The sequence below is a fragment of the Hermetia illucens genome, chromosome 3 (genome assembly GCF_905115235.1).
Source record: "Hermetia illucens chromosome 3, iHerIll2.2.curated.20191125, whole genome shotgun sequence".
In the NCBI taxonomy this organism is placed as follows: Eukaryota; Metazoa; Arthropoda; class Insecta; order Diptera; family Stratiomyidae; genus Hermetia; species Hermetia illucens.
This window is the reverse complement of record NC_051851.1, coordinates 34,919,229-34,938,483: the sequence shown is the minus strand read 5'-3', so window position 1 is coordinate 34,938,483 and position 19,255 is coordinate 34,919,229. Positions and strand designations below refer to the sequence as shown.

Sequence of the window (19,255 nt, the reverse complement as noted above, 5' to 3'; positions counted from 1 at the left end):
TGTCGATGGGTGGCGCGAGATTCGAGCCCCAAGCCATTCTGAACGACAGCCAAGCGGCCATTAAGGCCTTGTACTCAGCGACACTATCTTCTAGGCTAGTGGGCCAGTACAGAGATGCGCTGAACCGGCTAGGCCGCACGTTCAAGGACACCCTCATCTGGGTTCCCCGGCATAGGAATATAGATGGGAATGAGTGGGTTGACGGATTGGCCGGGCGAGGTTCTGCTTTTGGCAGCTTTTTGGTGAATACAGCCGGTGTTTCGCTGGCGGCTGTCAGGGGCAGAGTCTACTCGCACTACCAACCAGCGGCGGGCCTTAGATGACGAAGGCTTACGAGCTGTAGCAAGTCATGGAGAATTTGCCCACTTATAACAACGTCCGATCACGAAAGCTCCTGTGTCAGACGCATGCAAATGCATTCAAGATTTTGGCGGTCTGCACGGGCACTGGCCCATAGGCGACCATGCCGCCAGGCTCGGCATACCCTACAATTCACCCTGCTGAAGCTACGGAGAAGGAACGGAAACCCTCATGCACTTTCTCTGCGATTGCCCAGCTCTAGCTAGAGTCAGGCTACGGACACTGGGTAAACCATTCTTTGAAGACCTCAGAGAGATTTCTAGCTATAGGGTGGGAGAGCTGCTTTCTTTTGTGAATGCTGCGGGCTGCCTCTGAAGATCCAAACCGACTAGACTCTGCCTCTCTGTTCTCATACGAGCAGTCATGATCTTATTTATTTATTTAATTTAACGGACAACAAACAGAGTAAACCCCAATTACTTATTGTCCTCAGGAGAAGGAGAAAGCAAAAATCTTATCCTACATTTAAAACTACTTAAAGTAGAGAAGTTAAAAGGACCAAACTGGTCTGCGTTGTAATTTCGACAAAGTCCAAAGTAGTCCATCAGACCCGAAGCAAGTTAAAAAAATGTGCATAGATCCAGATAGGATTTACGCTGTTGTAGGAAGGGACGATTCAGAAAGCAGAGGCGGGGGGGTTAGTCCACACGAGGGAAGCTTTTCTTAAAGAAGAGGGAACGGGTGAATTTACGTTGCACATTTTCAATGGCAAGACAATTACAGTTACGGAGGGTGACCAGATCATGGAGCAGTACGCGAGGGTATTCCTCACGAGGGAATTGAAGAGAGCTAAGGAGGGTTGGATGGAGTCAAAATCAGAGAAGGAGCGAAGTATAAAGCCTGACAATTTTGCTGCTCGATTGATGACTTCGAGGCAATGGGTGTCAAAACGGAGCTTATTGTCGAAAGTGACTCCGAGGTCTTGAGTGGAATTTAAGCAGGATAAGGAATGTCCGTTAAGAGAGGAGAGAGAAATGGGTGAGGCTTTTAGGGAGTAGCAAATGGAGTAACACTTTCTGAAGTTTAACGTTAAACCATTAGTCGAGCACCAACGAACCAGAGTGTCCAGGTTAGATTGAAGGGAAACACATTCGATAGGCGACGATATAGCCGAAAACAGCTTTAGGTCGTCTGCATAGAGCAAACAGGGACAAGTAAGGAGGGGGGGAAGGTCGTTAATAAAAAATAAAAATAGCAAAAGACCCAGAATAGATTCCTGTGGGATACCAGAGGAGGGGAAGAAGGAGCGGGAAGTGCAGTCGTCAAAAGAGACGCGGCAGGATCGGTTGGAAAGGTAAGAGGCAAGCCATAAAACAAGTGGTATAGGAACGTTTAGAGACGAGAGGTTGGATAGAAGTATTATATCTTGTGATTTACAGTGTCGAAGGATTTAGCGAAGTCAGTGTAAATGGTATGTGCTTCTTGCCGTGAATTTAGACATTTGGCGACAAAGTTTGTAAAGTTAAGCAGGTTGGAGGCAGTGGACCTACGTTTAACGAAGCTATGTGGCTCTTTCACTATGTGATGACTAAAGTTGGCGCACAACCAGTCGCTCACATATGTTTCTAGAATTTTGGAACAGGAGGAGAGGAAGGAAATGGGACGGTAATTTTTGGCAATCGTACGATCGTCACTTTTGTGTATGGGGATGATGAGAGCCTGATTCTCTTCGAGGCTTTTGTTGAAAATAAGAGATAGGGGAAGGGAGATGGACCTACCAGTTTTGAGCAAAAAGAGGTTTGGAATACGATCGTAGTCAGGTTCGACATTGGCATTGCCAATGAGGTACTCGACAAGTATAGGGATAAGAAGGGGAATGGAAGGCGATGCGGGCCAGGCTACATCCACTATCGAGAGGAATTCGGTGGAAGCAGGAGGAACATAGACTAACGAAAAGCAGCGGCAGAGTAAATCACAAGATAGTTGGGGGGAGTTAGCTGAGAAGCCAGATAACTGGGCAGGGCAGTGGGAGTTGCGAATGTGGGACCAGAAAGGTTTCAGGTTTCCGCGCTTTAGTGAGTCTTCCACACTGGTCAAATATTCGTTTCTGGACTTACGTATTAAGGATTTGACCGAAGAACGTAGAGATTTGAAAAAAACTAAGTCAGCATCGTTTCTAGAAGACAGGAACTTCTTCCTCGCAGTCTATTTTTGACGTAGTTTTTTGTGAACTCTAATGGTGAACCGCATGGGCGTAAGCACTTAGGAGAGGAGGGAACGTAACAAGGATGAAGATCAGATAAAATGGTGTAGAAGGTGTTGAGTGCTTGATCACACGTTAATGGAGAGCGGAGGGGGACCCAGTTGATTGACGCCAGGGCTGGGTTCAGACCTTCGAAGTTCGCCTTACGAATGTTGAGCTTGGTAGGCTTGCGAGCGACAGGAGAGTGGAGTCGGGATATCTGAGCATCGAACTCGAGAGCAGGATGATGGGCGTCAGAGGCAACGTACGACGGAGCATGACGGGATTGGGAAAGATAACGCACAGGAAGGTTGGAGAGGACAGAGTCAAGAGTGCGATCTTAGTGGTTTCTAGAAAGGTAAAACTGGAGGGCGTCACAGGTGTACATGAAAGTGGATAGAGGAAGGGAAGGGTGTGTGGAGCTATTAGGGAGGAAGGGCAGGAGAGCATAGGAAGTTTAAAGTCGCCACAGAGGATGAAAGGAAGTAAGGGAAACAAAACGATTAGGACCTCTGATAATCTATCTTAGGAATTTGTGGGATGAAAACGGCGCACCACAGTGCTAATTGGGCTCCTCTGAATGGCCACTGATACCTACCTACCTTATCGTCAATTTATAGCGGTAAGATTCTAGTCTATATCAGTATGCCCCAGTCACTCGAAAGCAGGGCTACATTATCCATCGAAAAATTGCGAAAAAATCAAGGAAAATTGAGGGTAGTTGAGAGGCGGCATTTCCAGTAATTAATGGTATGGGTTGTACTTCAATCTTCAAATTAAAATTTCATTAATATCTTTCCATTTAAAAAGCAAGTTAGGGTGCTCTTAATGAAGAACCTTATATAGTTTGTGATGCGTGTAAACCTTCCTATCATAAAATGGCGACGTAGGATGAATGTCCATTTTGTTCCCATAAAGGATCTACATGCAGAGACTCCATTTGAAAAAAGCAAATTAAGGAGAGCTCTTGGCTACAAAGGTTATAAGGACGTTTCAATCAGATCCCTTAGCAACACAGTTCATGAAATCTCTGTTAAAGATACATAGTCTGTATAATCATTTCCAAATTGGGATGCTTTCAACTGAGTGCTCAAAAGTCTATATTTGGGTAATGGAGATAAATAGACCAAAGTGTGCGGTTTCGTCCGGTCACATCAAAGGTCCGCATCTAGTTGATATGCTGATTATGACAGTGATGAGGCTACAAGGGAGCAAATGACGATCTAAAGGCTTTTAAACTCGGCAGAAAGATGAATTCCTTCGGCATAAGGTCGTGTATCTTTTGACGTTAACTTTGTCTTAATTTCATTTATTCATCTGAGTGAATGAGATACATCTAACGAACTATCTGTAAATTCTATGGCCAAAAAGCTTTATCGGCTTGCGAAAATCTTCTTTTACCTTCTTGCTGTTGCCTCTTGACATTTACATTGAAGTTTAGATGGACTTGTTGAATTTCTGAAGACGGTGAGGGATGCTGAGGGCACCCATTTAGGAAATGAAAATTGCTACCCAATGTGGGAAGAGGCTACGTTTCGAACGAAGTCAAACTTCTGACTTGACTGCATGCAGACGTAAACAGTTACCTTTTCCAAAACGCTCGCTGTCATACGAGTGGAAGGAATACAGCAGGAATGAAGATGTTTGACAAAGGATTCCCGACGGGTTCGTTCGTTTCGGAGGGAGAAATCCTTAAAGAGCTTCAGATATTTTTTCTTAATTTTTATACTTCGAGTTTACACAATATTGTAGCATTGGTTGAAGGGGCTTGCGACCCCTCAGTCCACGACGACATTGTTTCATTTTCGTATTATTTCAATCTTTTTTTGTTTTGTTGTATTTAATTAGTTACTTTCTCCGTAGTTTCCATTTCCTGTCTTTTCATGGCAAGTTCGCCGCAAGCTTAGCCCATAATTTCATAATAAATTCGTGGGAATGGAATAACAGTGCCAGCCCTGCGGAAACTTCGATAATGACAATCGGAAATATATTCTCAGTGCTTCGTCCTTGCCTACATCATAATATTCCCTGGTATCGCCAAGTGGGTCCTTGCGAGCGAGGGGGCTTTTTCAATGTCAATATCGGGCGGCATAGTGAACTCATGTCGTCGTCAGTGATTTATGTAAGCGCCACCACGACCCGGGCGCCGACGTCGGTTGACCATACCCACCCTGGCACACGTCCTGGAGCCTCACACTCACGTTACGTTCATCCCCGTTACTTTATTTTCGGCGTGGTTGCGTGATGGATGTATGTTAACAAGGTGCACAAATTGAGGCGGAAATAATAAATTAGTCGATAATAATCAATAGATGTAGAAATTTTGATTTCATCACCTCTTGTTGCCGGTCGAGATCCTCGGCGCCTGATGTAGGCACCCCATTCGTGTCAGTCATGTCGAGCGAGGATTCGGGGTTGAACTTCCTGTTTCGCAACCGCCATTGGAATTGTCAGCGAATTGTATTACAATTTTCCGTTTGGGGTGTCACTGTTGATGGCGGCAGCCATGGGGACACTGAAAAAATAATCATAAGTTTGTATTCCCCGAGGGAGTCGAGAAGGGCGCAGCAAAAGGAAAACGGATAATTGAATTTAAAAACCGTTAATTTGGGTTGTGAGGGTGAAAGTATAATTATTTTCTGTGGCGGGCAGTGTGGACTTTGGTACTACGAGTCCTGGAAGGATTATTTATTATGCTCTTTCCTATTGATTTATAATTAGCATTCATGGGGATGAAGTGAATCCTGTCTTGCGGAGTGAATTTTGAGAAGTCAATGGTTTTGACTTTGTGCTTGAAATAAGTGGGCACTTAGCCAGCCAGGGGCGTGGACCTTTTAGTGATGTAATTCGAGAAGATTTACGTTGAAATCAGGTGTCCTTCGACGACCAGGTAAGGGGCAATTGTTCAGATGGCCTTGTGGGAATTTTGACTTAATTACTGCCTCTCAAATAAATCCTTGTGTGTATCTTGGAGACCTAAAAGTTGTTTTGTTTTTCACCTTGAAAATAAACAAACTTTCATTGAGCTGGTAAAATGTTGATGTTATCAGGAATTCCCAACCCCCTGCTGGAAGTGCTTCGTAATTATAACATTTTCAGTATTTCCACTACCGCCTGCCGTGCTGTTTACAAATACATTGTATCAAACTCAATTTTTCCTTGGCTTCACGGGGTGGGGGTTAATTAAATCAGCCATCGATGACTGTTTACAATCAAAATATGTTTGTGTTAGAGGAAAGTTAAGCGAGAACAATGAATCCTGAAAGCATCCAAACATCTAATGGGCATATTGGAATATTCTCGGAGTTTTGATAACATTTCGGGAGTACTTCAGTTGTTTTATCAAGCGGGTTGATTGAATATTCTGGCAGATTTCTCATCCATATTCGGTGAACCTTTTTCAATAGAGAATCAATCCAGCTTGGATGGGTGTATTGATCTTCATCGCTTGGCATTTCTGCTGATATAAATTCAATAAGAAATAATTTTAAACTTCTGGAGGAATAGAATGATTATTAGAGGGTTGTATATTATAGAACGAGTTAAAAAAAAAAGTTTTAAAAGTGCAGTATAGTTGGAGGAAAATCACGGAGGTGGAAAATCTTAGAAAGACACGTCCGCCCCAGCTCCGCCGCCCAAACGCCGGAGCTACAGCGGGCGAGTGTGGGATTCGCATCCACTAAAAACCACCCTTCGTTCATTCCAGCCCCTGCCTCGCGGGACCACAATTTAGGTATTACTTCGCTGGGTAGGTTTGCCCTTAGGCACTCGTCCTTCTCCTATTTGCGGCTTTCCTCCTTCTTTGTTCCTTCAGCAACTCCTCCTGCATTTGCATGATTGCGGAACAAACCGTAAGCCACTTCTCCTCGGACTTCAGCATCTCCGCAACCAAGCTCTCCAGGGTCACGCTCCTGCCCAGCAACCAAGTTTAAGCTCCTCTTCTCCATTGCAAATTTTGGGCAGTGAAACATCACATGCTCTGGATCCTCCGGTATGCCATCGCATCTGTGACAATTCTGAGAATCATCAAACCCAAAGCGGTCCAGATACTGCCTGTAGCAACCACCGTGTTCCATGAGGGGCTGCGTAATGTGGTAGTTGATCTACCCATGTTTCCGCTCAAGCCACACCTTAATATTGGGAATGAGCCTCACCCCATCTGCGTTGCCAGAGATCATGCGACTTTGACCTTGCCTCTGCATGCCGCTCCATACATCTAGCATGGTAGAGTACACTCATTTCTTTAGCCACAATATCGACAGGGATCATGCCTGCCACCACCAATACTGATCTGATGTGGTTCTAAAAGCACTGCAAACCCTCAAAGCCACCAGCCGGTAAACAGAGTTCATCTGCTTCCGTCTCTGAGAGTTTGCAAGCGCCTCTGTCCACACAGATGACGAGTAGAGCAGAATGAAGCGCACCACTCCGGGTAGCACCAACCTCCGACAGTATTTCGGCCCATCAATATTCGGCAACATTTTTGCAAGTGCCGTGGTGGCATGTATATTATCGGTGTTCCCTAAAGCTCAATTTGGTATCAATTATTACCCCCAGGTATTTGGTAGCTGGCTTTGATACGACCGAATATCTACGGATCTCCACTTTCACATTGTTACTTTTCCTGCGGTTGTTTATTAAGACCGCTTCCGTTTTCGCGTCCGCCAAGGTCAGCCCGGCCTTTTCTAGCCAGGACTTTACCGCTCTCACTATTTCCGTCGCGTAGACCTCCACATCTTCTGGGTGTTTTGCTGAACAACCCCAGCTAGGTCATCAGCAAAGCCGACAATCGTAGTCCCCTCCGGGACGCGAAGAGCAAGCACCGCATTATACATGATATTCCACAACAGGGGACCACATACCGATCCCTGTGGTACTCCGGCTGTGACAATGTACTCTTTGGGGCCTTCATCCGTCCCGTACCAGAGAGTCCTTTCTGAAAGGTAGTTTTCCACCAAATTCGCTAAGTATCCGGAGACACCTATGGCAGCCAACGCCCCTTTAATTCTATTCCAGTTGGCCGAGTTGAATGCGTTTTTGACATCCAGCGCCAACACGGCACAGCAGCCGTCAGAAATTAGTGCACCTTTTGCCTGGTTTACTACCATGCTGATTGCGTCTATCGTAGAGCGGGCATGTCGGAAACCAAAATGGCTTTCCGACAAACCATTGCTGGCTTCAACGATGAGTAGGAGTCTATTGTAGATGATTCTCTCTATCATCTTCCCCATTGTATCCAGCAGGCAGATAGGACTATACGATGCTGGATTTACAGGTGGCTTGCCAGGGTTTTGGAAGCAACACAAATTTTTGTTTTTTCCACTGGACAGGGAATATTCCTTCTTTTAGGTATGCCTCGAAGGTGTTGTGGAAAAGGTTGGGCCTGGTCTTTACTGCCAATTTCAAAGCTCGATTTGGGATACGATCCAAACCTGTGCCCTTGTTGTCACCGATCCTACCACATATTTGCCGTAGCTCCTCCACCGTTACTGGAAATATTATGCCCTCATTAAGCTGGACAACTATTTGCCTTCCCGAGTGGTGAGGGAACAGAGTGGTAACAATCTGTTTCAGGAGGCGCGGACAGGTCACCTGGGGTGATCTCCGCAGCATTTTCATTACCACTCTGTGGGCTTCGCCCCAAGGGTTTATGTCGGCATGGTCACACAGCTGCCTGGTCACACAGCTACCTCCGAATGGCTTCTTTTATGCGGCCATGCAATTGCCTGTGCGCCTCCTATTGATCGTCGCCACTGGGTTTTCCTCTGAGCCTCTGGGAAAGCCTTCTTTCCCGGAAACATACGCTCGCAATTTGCGATTTCATTGTTCCACCAGTAGTTGGGTTGCCTACCGGGGAGCAATCGTCTTCTGGGCATAGTAGTATTGCATGCTTCTGTCATCCATCGGGTGATTCGGGTGGCTTTTTCTCTTTTTCTCATTTAGGGATATGTCGGGTTTGAAAGCCACGGAAAACGTGTCCCCCTCGAAAGTTTTCGCCGTCAAGCCGGGAATACTACCCGGTATTCTTCGGGAATTCTTTTTTTTTAGCTCAATCTGTCCTTGATTTTTACGCAGATTGCTTGGTGGTCGCTGTGAATATAGTCCTCAGCCAGCGACTTTACTGGCTAAAGTCGCACTCACGTATGTCAGGTCTACTATGGACCCCAGGCACCTTCCCCGGAAAGTGTACGAGGCCACACATTCGGCAGTACCACGTCTAGTTCCGTAAATGCTTTGAGGAGAACACGTCCCCTCACATTTGTTGTCCGGCTGCCCCATTGAAGTGCCCACGCATTAAAATCGTTGCTATTATGGTCGGCCAACGTCCTCTTGCATCCAAAACCAGAGCGGCAAGCATCTGCTCATAATCTGCTAGTGTAGCGTTGGGTGGAGCATAGTAGCTGTAGATGTGGACGCCTCTCATCTTAGCTCTGATGAAGCCCTCCTCCGGGTGCTCCGTTATTTCTTCGAGGGCTTGTTCTTCACAATCCCATAGCGCTGCTTGGCTCGTTTGGTCTTTTACCCATATGCAACCACTGTGGTTTCGATATGGCTCATTTATTATGCCCACATCGATGTTTTTCTCGCGGATGGTTTTCGAGAGTAAATCCTGCGCCGCCTCACAGTGGTTGAGGTTGATTTGTATCAACCTCATCCGCGATTTGTGTTAAGGGCTTTCCTGTATTCCGGGCGCCGGCTGTTGCCTGCAATGTGCCGATTATCCACACCCTCCTTTGCACAGTAGGCTATTTGGGTCAGCACCGCCGTCCTTACTGATATGTTCTTCCACTCCGCATCTCCTGCATTGCTTCGACCTGTCATTTGGACTAGTGCATGCCTTCGCAATGTGACTGAAGCCAAGGCATCTAAAGCACCGCTTCAATGCCACCTGTTCCTTAAGACGACACATAACCCAGGCTACTTTCACTCTCCGTGCTGCTAACAGTTTGAGTGCGTTCTTGACTGGTAGGCTGATGATGGCGGTTTGTGTTTCTCCGTAGGCTTTCCTCAGCGTTTTCACCACTGACTCTTGTAGTCCAGCAAGATCGAACTGCTTTTCCAACGCCTCGTGAATCTCCTCCTTCGTCGTGATTTCATTTATATCTTTACAGATTATAGTGATTTCCACCTTGCTAGCCCTTATGTCGTCTACCTTTCCTAACGACTTTCCGATTTGGCTCAAGAATATGTCCGCAATTATATCCTTGGATTTCTTAAGCTCTAACATAAGGTCTCCCTCCTGGGACCGTCTAATGCGGCTGACATTGTCTCCCAAATTGATAAGTTCGGGGTCTGCCTTCATTCTCCTGAGAATGTCGGCTTATGACCCTTCGCTTCGTTTGGAAATAATAATCACCTACAGTCTTATCTTCCTCCGATCATTTCTTCCCCACGGCTCCACTTTCCTCCAAGCTTCCGCATCCGCCTTTGAAGGTCAGATCTCTTTTCTCGAGGTCACCGCTGCAATAGTTTCACTGGCAGCTTTAATCTTAGCTCTCATGAGCTCCGCCTTTTTGGGAGTTGAATCCCTTTTTCTTTTCGAGATGTGCTGGTCTGATGAGCCATTCAGCTTTTCGAGCAGCCTCTTCCCCGGTTTCTCCTCTTTTGTATTTTGAACAGGCGTTACTTGAGTTGCCTAGTTGTAGATTGTGCCGTATGGGAGGGGATCTGCGAAGAATCGAGTCTACTTGCCTATAGCCATACGTGCGGATCGATGAAGAATTTGCTGCCGCGAGCTTCAAATGTTGCGGTATTAAATTATGTTACCGGGATACGAGAAGAACCGAGACTACAGCGCCTGTATCGACCAGGTAGTTGCGCCGGCGCAAGGGGTCGTAGATTGTGAGGCGATGCTGGTACTGTATTTCGGGTAGCAGTCGCAGAACTCCCGACAAGTCTGGTTTTTTGGTGAGAAATTGCCGGAGCTGGTACATTTCTTAGCTTTTTTCGGTGACGACCTACTATCCCCGTCGACATACCAACTACTTTGTACGCTTGACACTGCCGAGAAAGTGCTTGAAAAGTTCATCAGAAGTAAATTGATTGAAGCGATACGTGCTGCTGGCCACTCATCCCCGCGGCAGACCGGCTTTAGAGCAGGGAGATACAAGCTGATGCTGTCATGCAAGTCGCGGATGCCTTCATCGCCGGGTGGTGCTCCTCGTAAGGCTTGACTTCAGAAACGCAGTTAATTCCGTAAGATGGAAAGACATTCTAAGCAGACTAGACAATACTTTCCACGTGTCTAACTATCTCTTATGGATATCGAGGGATTATCTGGAAAACCGCTCATATTGATCGGCGAGTCACTCATCGAGTCAAAACCAACGATTATGTACCTTGGACAGACGCTTTATTTGAGCCTTGCACTTATGAATACATGGTTCGTCAAACGATTGTTTCATTTTCCTATATTTTATACTGGGAATAGTAAAACGCAAATCGACTATATTCTCATAAGACGCCGACATTTTTCCCACCGTCACTGAGTGCAAAGCCGTTTCCTATGAGACCATCGCATCTCAACATCGGCTATTGATTGCCGTTCTCCGAATCAAGCCACCGATAAAACAGCGTGAGGAGCGCACTGGCCCGCCGCGCATTAAATGGTGGTGATTTCGTAGAGAGGAGAAAAAAGAAATGATCTCACTTACGCGATTAACAATCATTACGAATGTTGAAGAATCGTGGAACCAAATTAAAGACACGATCCACAAAGCGGCCTCTGCAACCTTCGGGGTCACTAAGCCAGGTAGATACATCAACCGAGATACTCAGCTTTGGAATGATGATGTTCAAATGAAGGTTCGTGATCACAAGCTTCCGACGATTAAATGTCGCTTGTTCCAACCGGGAACCAAAGAAAGCGATCGCTGTCATCCGAGCGGCCCATTACAAAAATGTTTACGATACACAGGATATCGAACGCTTCTGTTGCGTTAATGACAAGAACGGTAAATTGCTTACCAACCGCCGAACCACGACGGATAGATGGCGAGAATATGCCACCTGTCTGCGCAACTGATGCTCAGAGGTGCTCCCTAGTGGGAGCTTCATTGGGGTTGTGGTTACGTTCAAACGAACGGGCCTCGACGTGGTGTTGCATTCCAAAACGAGAACCGTACACTTTAGTTCGGGAGAGATTTAGGTAGGTCTTACATCCACCAGTATGAATGCTAAGTCATGCACTTGGTATAGACTGGTACCACCGTTCTTGTCGCAGCGGGGCTCTGGTTGTGGTCCCAAAATCAATCCGTGTCTGAAAAAGACCGCGAGATTAAGTCCCCTAAACAGGTACCCACGTAAAACCATAAAGACGTAACTGTCAGCGCCATTGAAGTCGATGAAGCAATAAAACAAATGAAATCGGGGAAAGCAACAGGACCTGACGACATCGCATCTGAGCTCTGGAAAGCGAAGAGCTGGGACCCAACATTGCGGCTCAGTGAATTCTTTATTCGGGCAATTCAGGAAGGTAAAACACCATCTGACTGGCAAAAAAGTACCACCATTCCAATATGGAAAAAGAAAGGTAATCCAACAGAATGTTCAAATTACCGTCCGATCCGTTTACTTTCCCATGCCATGGGCGCCCTCTCACCACTCATCTTTGTTCTTGTTATGGACACCGTCACATGGGGCATCCAACGTCCAGCGCCCTATACAATGCTTTATGCAGATGATGTTTTCTGAGTGTTGGCTGACTATAAAAGACAATGAATGGCGTCTTGCGGTAATGGAGACGGAGATGTTGCTTTGGATTAGTGGCGTGACACGTTTTGACCAGATCCGAAATGAGGATATCCGTGGAAGATATGGGGTTTTACCGATCGTGGAAAAACTGCGACAGAGGGGTCTTTGATGGTCATGAAATCCGCGCCAACGAGAATTCACTCGCCAAGATTGGTCTAAACATCAAAGTTGATGGTAAGCACCCAAAAAGCCGGCGGAAACAACTGTGGCTTGATACGCTGGATGGGGATTTAAAAGCCTCGCGATTGCAAACAGCTCAGGCAAACCGATCACGATGAGCCGATCCCGCCTGTAAACGGGATAAAAGCTGAAGGAAGCAAAGAAGAGGGTATTTTTCTGTCCGAAACATTTTCATTGTTGGGCGACGTTATCAAAGTGTAATGTAAGATCTTAGCTGGACCTATATCAGCTAGGGTTGATAATAATCTGCATCATTTCCATTTTTTCGAAGGCATTTGTCATTTTGCTTCTTTGGGTCTTAAATATTCAGAAGTCCTTTGAGGCTGCCTTTTCCTTTTTGAATCAACAAATTTGCTGCAAATAAGTAATGAAGGATAATCATATTTTTCCATTACTTGCTCCAGAATTCTTGCAGTAAAGCAAACGCAAAGTTATATGTATGCAATGGAACCAAATGTGCACTTCCTTTCTACTACCTTCCCATATGTTTTATGGCATCCCCTTAAGAAGCCACTCTAAATGGCATGAACATTCTCCGACCACTTATACCAGCTGTTCTCACTCGTAATCTCCTTAAACTCATTATCAATTTTATTGGGAGCATCACCATCTTCAGCGCTGCCGAAAGGTATTGTACATGCATCCGCACATATAATCCCATCCGTAGTTTAAATTTTCATCCTGGAATACTTATTCTTGCCTTCCTCGTACTTCCGCCTGAAAAGTGCCAGCCCAGGTAAGTAAAACTGTGGAGAGTTAAAGGATTAGATGTTGCATAAATAATGATATCGATTTTTTCTTAAAACCATAAACAGAGAAAAGACATTTTTTTGCTTGAATCCTGCCACTGTCTGCTTGCCTGCCTGCCAAACCTATGTAGGGCAAGCAAGCAAACAAGCACACTTCTTCCTGGAAAATGAATGGAAAATGAATAGAGAATGAAGCAAAAGAGACAGAGTGGAAGGTCAGAGTGGCGAAGGTAATAACGGGGTAAGTAGTGTGCCAAAAGCAATTAGCGAAATCATCCTCAATTAGACGACTGTGGCGGGGTCGACGGGGCCCGGGAGTTAAGCAAAGAGACTAGGATAAAGTCCTTAACTTACAACAGAGGTGTGTACAATAAACGGCTTCTACAGTGATTAATTACTGGTTCACCACGTAAAGTAATACTGAATACCTGATTAAAACATAACCCTTTCCTGGTCTGCATGCATATTCATGAGGTTCACTGACAAAGTGGGGAAAAGGGACCCATAGGATAACAGTGGAAATAACAATTTGATGCGTACGTAAAGAGAACTTATATCATATTACCTGGAAGATTATTGGTGCACATAGTTATCCTTAGGAGCTCCAAAGAATTCATTTACACACGCGGGTATATTTGGCACAATCCTTCGCTCCAAGTAACATCCTAAATCGAAATGAAGTTAACATGAAGCGCGCAACTTCCGCGAGTACCAATTTCTCAAATTCATTTTGCATTGTTTTATGCCAATTCCAGTGAAGCATAAATTGAAAAGCGTTGTACCATCAACTTCCTCTGATTTGTATTTCCGCCTTTCCTACGTCAATGAAAGGTTGTTTATTGCACACATATTCCGCCTGGGAAATGCTTTGCCGTGATTAATTCATATTTGATTTAGACATATCCATTTCGAAATTTGCAAGGATAATCTCAGGATTTGAAAGGAAAGTGGGTTAGCGTAGGTTGAAAACATCCGAAAATTATTATACTGAAACCTGTCAGAGGGTCTTAGCTTTGAGTAATCCATAACCTTCATCCACGAAGCCTTTTGAACAAGTTGGGGTAAGTGAAAAGTTTTGATTGGAAATGAGTGTCAGAAGTGGTAAGTTTTTTATCGCTCGGGTATTGGTTGAAACAGAAGCACGGAGTTTTGCCTAAAAATCGTATGATTCCCAAATATTTGGGAACTTTCAAATCAATTCATCAAATAATCGTCCTACATAAACAATAAAGTTAATCTATTGTGCCAAAATGTGATTAGAGCATCTTTTCATCGTTGGTTTTTAAACGTTAGCCAAGTTATAGCTTCTCTCAGTCTCAGTGCGTTTCGAGGTGAGGAAGTAGACGCCACTTATTGGAATGCATTGCAATATCATCTAAATCATTTGGGGTCCTCTTATTGTACAAAGGTCAGGTATCTGTGGACTACCTGCTTGAAAATTTCAGGTATTACCTTCGCCTATGTTCACGCTCTTCGGTAACAAAGAATTCGGGCAATATGATCAGTTTTTTGGAGAGCAATCGCCACCGACGACCACGTGGTCCAAGGGTAGTATAGGTCCCAGGACGAAACGTGGATTGGTACCCACGATGGAGCATAAAACCTGGGAAACGCCTGCTGTACCAACACCAACAACTCTACTACCAAACCCTATCTCCACCTCCACGTAACAAGAAGTTGCAGACGGAGAAGGATGAAGGCGAGTCTCCCGCGCCTAAAAACGAGACAAATTGTATCAACTGGTCCTCCAGGTTGGGGGTTGGGTAAGGCTGAAAACCCTACATGAAAAACAACCTGTTATGAAGGCATAACAGTGGCCTCGGACTGGACTGATACCATAACGACGTACCCGGCAATGACAACGGAAAAAACGGTTTGCGCATTTTCTCATGGAACGTGCGTTCCCTGTACAGAGATGGAGCTGCCAAGCAACTAGCCGATACTCTGTCCCAACATAGGGCTGATGAAACAGCTTTGCAGGTGATGCGTTGGACAGGAACCGGTTTCCTGGAGAAAAGTCGCTACACCATATATTATAGCGGCCATCCAGTAGGCAGAGTAGGTTTCTAAGTCAGCCAAAAAATGAAACGTGCTGTTATCGGAAAGCATAAGCGAAAGGCTATGCACTCCGTGCTTGCGAACCAAATTTAGAAATATAGGCCTCATTAACGCTCACGCTCCTACATAGGAGACTGCAGAGTGGCAGAAGGATACCTTCTACGAAGCAGTAGAACGAACCATCGAAGCCTGCCCCAGATATGATATTAAAATCATACTTGGGGATTTTAAAAGCCAATTACGATACGTCGGCTCCCATAGGTTACATCAAAATACAAATGATAACGGACTGCGGATTATTCAATTAGCAGTGCCACACGAAATGGTTGTTGGAAGCACCTGATTTGCGCGGAAAGTGGTCCACAAGCAAACGTGGACCTCTCCAGACGGGACCACTTTTAACCAAATTGACCACGTGTTGATCGAGCGTCGCCACCTCTCAGCTTTGATAAATGTCAGAACATATAGGGGGACCAATATATACTCGGACCACTATCTCGTTGGCATGGTGCTTCGAGCTCGAATAACAACACCACCCAGAATCCCCTCTGAGAATCAGGTGAGAGCTAACATTTAAGTCATCCACTACACAGCCCTCCGCAACACCTATAAGAAATGGATGCCACAATAACCGTAGTCAACAGAGGACCTGGATATGAAGCATCAATAAATGATCTTCACAACCACCTGAAGAACGTTATCATGGATACGGCCAGAAAACATACTTGGCCCCAGCCGTAAAAGGAGTCGGAACGGCTGGTTTTACGATGAATGTAAGCTATCAACGGAACGGAAGAATGCCGCATACCGAGTAATGTTGCATTCTCAAAAGATGTAGGCACGCGCGGAAACTTATCACGAACTCCGTAGAGCGCAGAAGCGACTTCACAGACGGAAAAAGGAAGCCTGGGACAACCAACAGATCTGTGAATTCGAAAAGTACAGGGAGCAACCGCACCAGGGGCACAAGTTTCACCAAGAAGTCAGCAGGATGAAGCCTTACATGCCTCGATGCTCATCTGCCGAGACTGATAGGGAAATCTGATTTCCGACAGAATGGGCATATCGGGGCGATGGGTTGAGTACTTTGATGAACTACTGAACAACCAAAACATCAGCCAGTTGGAGGTCCCGCCAACTGAAGACGACGGATAAGTCCTGCCACCACCACGCGTCGAAGAAACAGTCCGCGCAATTCATCGGTTTAAAGATTATAAATCGCTAGGAGTCGATAAAATTAAAGCTGAATTGGTTAAATATGGAGGCAACCAATTACACCAAGTGATTCATCAACTGATGCTCAAGGTGTGGGACAGCGAATACATGCCTGACGACTGGCAACGAGGCATTATCTGTCTTATCCATAAAAAGGGAGATATCATACAGCGCAACAATTATAGAGGTATCACGTCGCTGAGTACTATCTACAAGATATTCTTCTCTATCTTCCTGGGTCGAATAGCCCCATAAGCTCAGAACATCATTGCTCCATACCAAAGAAGTTTCACTCCAGACGAATCAGCAACAGATCAAAAACTGTTGGAATGTGGACATCAGTTGCACCATCTTTTCATCGACTTTAAAGCCGCCTATGGTAGCATAGCCAGTGTAAAACTGTACACGGCCATGAGAAAATTCGGTATCCTTGACCCTGACCAATGTGCGAGGCCAGATAAAAGCAGCAGGATCGCTCTCGAGGCCATTCGACATCAACAACGACCTACGACAAGGGAATGCCTTATCATGCGTCCTCTTTAACGTGGCCCTGGAGAAAGTGATCCGTGAAGCCGAGGTAAATGAAAGAGGTACGACCCTCTTTAAGTCCACCCAACTACTGCCTTCATCCAAATCGAGCAGGGGGCAATTGGCGCGAGATCTTGGGTTGCACAACAATGAAGGCAAGACTAAGTGTATGGTGGCAACGTCAGCACCAAAAACCAACCAACCAACAACATCAAACTGCGCTGATCAAACGGGAGGAATAAAGATACGCGACTACAACTTTGAGACCGTTGATAATTTCTCCTATCTAGGGTCGAAAATCACAACCGATAACGGCTACGACCATGAAATCCGCGCACGGTTGTTGGCTGCCAACAGAGCTATTTCAGCTTACAAAAACTGTTCCGCTCGAAATGTCTCACCATAGGGTCAAAGCTCTTACTGGACAAGACAATGATCTTGCCGTTCTCACTTATTCGTCGGAGACTTGGGTTCTTAGCAAGAAGAATTGCGAATTCTTGGCCGCGTTCGAGAGAAGAATCCTCCGAAGAATTTTTAGCCCCCTACATGAGGATGGGCGATTCCGTACCTTACATAACGACGAAATCTATGAGCGATACCATGACCGTCCGGTTGTGGATAAAATCCGGCTCAGTAGGTTATGGTGTCCGGGTCACTTAATCCGTATGGATGAGGATGATCCAGCCCGGAAAGTCTATAAGGGTAATATCTATGGTAGAAAAAGAAGACGAGGCAGACTCTGCCTAAGATGGAGCGATGGCGTAGGCCAGGACGCCAGGTAGCTTTTAGGGATATCGAATTGGTGGACACTAGGTTGCCTGGAGTTCCTGATTAAGGTAGGTCTAGATCGGATACCGGTTGTTGCGTCGTTGATGTTGATGATGATGAGGCGTCACCGATATGTGGTATTCTGCTCTTGCACCTGTGCAGGCCTCCGAAAGTAAAAGCAAATATGATTTAGAATTGAAATAGCCACTATGATGCCTACTGCATTTATTCCACTAATCATTGATTGTGTATATCCCTTTGATTAGTCAACGACTGGTTAATCTGATTCCACTCTAACGTTCTACCAAGGGTGAGTAGGTTTCAAGCTCGAGCAAAAGCTTCCTGATGCGACTACTAATAAGTCCTTTAAACTGTAGATGGATCCTACTCCCCTTTCCCATGGTAACTCCTCTTCGGAGCCTTCGGACGAATCGAATGTCGAGCTTTCCTTCCTTGTTTTCATTTTCCATTGTACGTTCGGAGACCTCGCCTAGTGAAGGTAGGTCGTCAAGCGTTGTAGAGTGCCATATCATCCATGTTGCATGGATGCGTTGGCTGATCGTATTGATCCGTGATAGTTAAATAGCTCTGTCGACACAGTTATTGACAGTGATTGTCTCACCTGACCTGCTAACATTCTCTGGACAAAATTTTCCGGTGATAGCATTTAACCTAGAGCTTCCTCTAGGTTTGCCCCCCAGTTTCTCACACGTCACAAAGGATACAGTCAATACCTGTAAAGATTTAGATTGGACACCTTACTCGAGTGTCCAAACTGCAATGGGTCCCGGTAGCACGCGTATTCATCCAATGTCTAACATTTGTGAAAAAAAGCAGAAATCTAGAGGAAACTCTAGACATTGGAAGAATACGTGTGCTGGCTTTTCTGATACCCCATCGCAGTTTTGGCACTCAGGTGAGGTGTCCAATCTAAATCTGTAAAGGTATTGACAATATCCTCTGTGATCTGTGAGCAACTGGTGGAGATTATAACTGAGCTCTCCTTTTTTCTCCCAAGCCAAGTGATCAACCTGTAAGTTCAACAACCTTGTTCAGACTGATCCAATCGCTGTTGCGATTTACTTAAGTATCTTTCCCATTCGACTTTTTTCACTTGTGATAAACGTAGGATGGACCTGATGGTATATGTGTTTACCATTTCGTGTGATGTCATTCTCGAGATGACGAACGCCGCATCATTTGAGACGGTCCTGAAGGTGCAACAAACTTGGCCATGCTAAATATCGCCAAGTGCCAGCTAGGGAGGTTCAACAAACTAGGTCGACTAGACTCCGGTCCATTAAGAATAAAGAAGACTTGTGCAGTTTACGTCATCGGATGAACAAATAGTGTCGTTCGACGTGGAAGCCTAATTTCCGAGGATCTTGGTAGAGGATGCGCATTCACATTTTTTCTAGGGTTTTCAAGTGCGAAATGATTCAGAAAGGGCGCAGTATATGTG

At 45.4% G+C, this 19,255-nt stretch overlaps 1 protein-coding gene and 1 long non-coding RNA gene across 2 annotated transcripts in view; one reads left to right on the top strand and one right to left on the bottom strand.

The window, feature by feature from the left end:
• The window catches only part of LOC119652430, a 425,085-nt gene that overhangs the window by 33,494 nt on the left and 372,336 nt on the right, over positions 1–19,255 (top strand). The window lies entirely within an intron of this gene.
• LOC119652431 overlaps positions 4,159–19,255 on the bottom strand; it is a 128,867-nt gene continuing 113,770 nt past the window's right edge. The window contains exons 2-3 of the long non-coding RNA XR_005249544.1: positions 4,558–5,057; positions 4,159–4,497 (exon numbers count right to left, since the gene is read on the bottom strand). This is a non-coding gene — a long non-coding RNA (uncharacterized LOC119652431). The remainder of the gene's footprint in view (positions 4,498–4,557; positions 5,058–19,255) is intronic.